The 840-nt window shown below is 43.5% G+C and overlaps 1 pseudogene; it reads right to left on the reverse strand.

Annotated features, from left to right (window-relative positions):
* Nucleotides 1–222: 222 nt before the first annotated feature.
* The window catches only part of LOC107298026, a 17,884-nt pseudogene continuing 17,266 nt past the window's right edge, over nt 223–840 (reverse strand).

Below are 840 nucleotides of genomic sequence, written 5' to 3' on the forward strand. Positions count from 1 at the left end.
ATCCAGGACAAGCTAAACACATTTCATAAAATAAGTTCTGATTGTCAGTTTTGGGGTTTGTATATTCTTTAATTTTACAGTCTTGTGTAGTACTGTGGTACCTAGATAATAAGACATGCCTGTTATGAAATAGAGAAGAGAAAATGCAATGAAAATTACTGCAAGAATAACAAACAAACAGCATTTTTGTTGAATCTTCGGATGCAGCTTCAACCCATGGGTTTAGTTCTTCTTGATTAGTCTTTGGAGAGTTTTATGCACCTCTTTGTTCCTCAGAGTGTAGATCAGTGGATTAAGCATGGTGGTGACAAAGGTATAGAAGAGGGAAATCATCTTGCGTTGATCACGGGAGGAAGTGGACAGAGGCTGGAGATAACTGAAGATGGCTGTGCCATAGAAGAGCCAGACCACCATCAAGTGGGAGGAACAAGTGTTGAAGGCCCTCTTCCTGCCCTCAGCTGAGCGAATCCTCAGCACCGCAGAGGCTATATAGCCATAGGAGACCGTGATGAGAGTAACTGGTACTAGGAGGAACACCACACTAGTAGAAAACATCACAATTTCATTAAAGGAAATGTCAACACAAACCAATTTAAGAAAGGCTGGGAGCTCACAAAAGAAATGATTCACTTGATTCCGTCCACACAGTGGAAGCCGAAGAATCATCACTGTATGAACTAGTGAGTTGCTGAAGCCGCTTATCCAGGAGACAATAGCCATTGTGAAACACAGAGAGTGGCTCATAAGGGTAGTGTAGCGCAGTGGATGACAGATGGCGGCATAGCGGTCATAGGCCATGACAGCCAACAAAGTACACTCTGTGGAGCCCAGAGCAAGGGA

Source organism: Protobothrops mucrosquamatus, unplaced genomic scaffold, assembly GCF_001527695.2.
Source record: "Protobothrops mucrosquamatus isolate PMUCROS unplaced genomic scaffold, P.Mucros_1.0 scaffold3665, whole genome shotgun sequence".
Taxonomy (NCBI): domain Eukaryota; kingdom Metazoa; phylum Chordata; class Lepidosauria; order Squamata; family Viperidae; genus Protobothrops; species Protobothrops mucrosquamatus.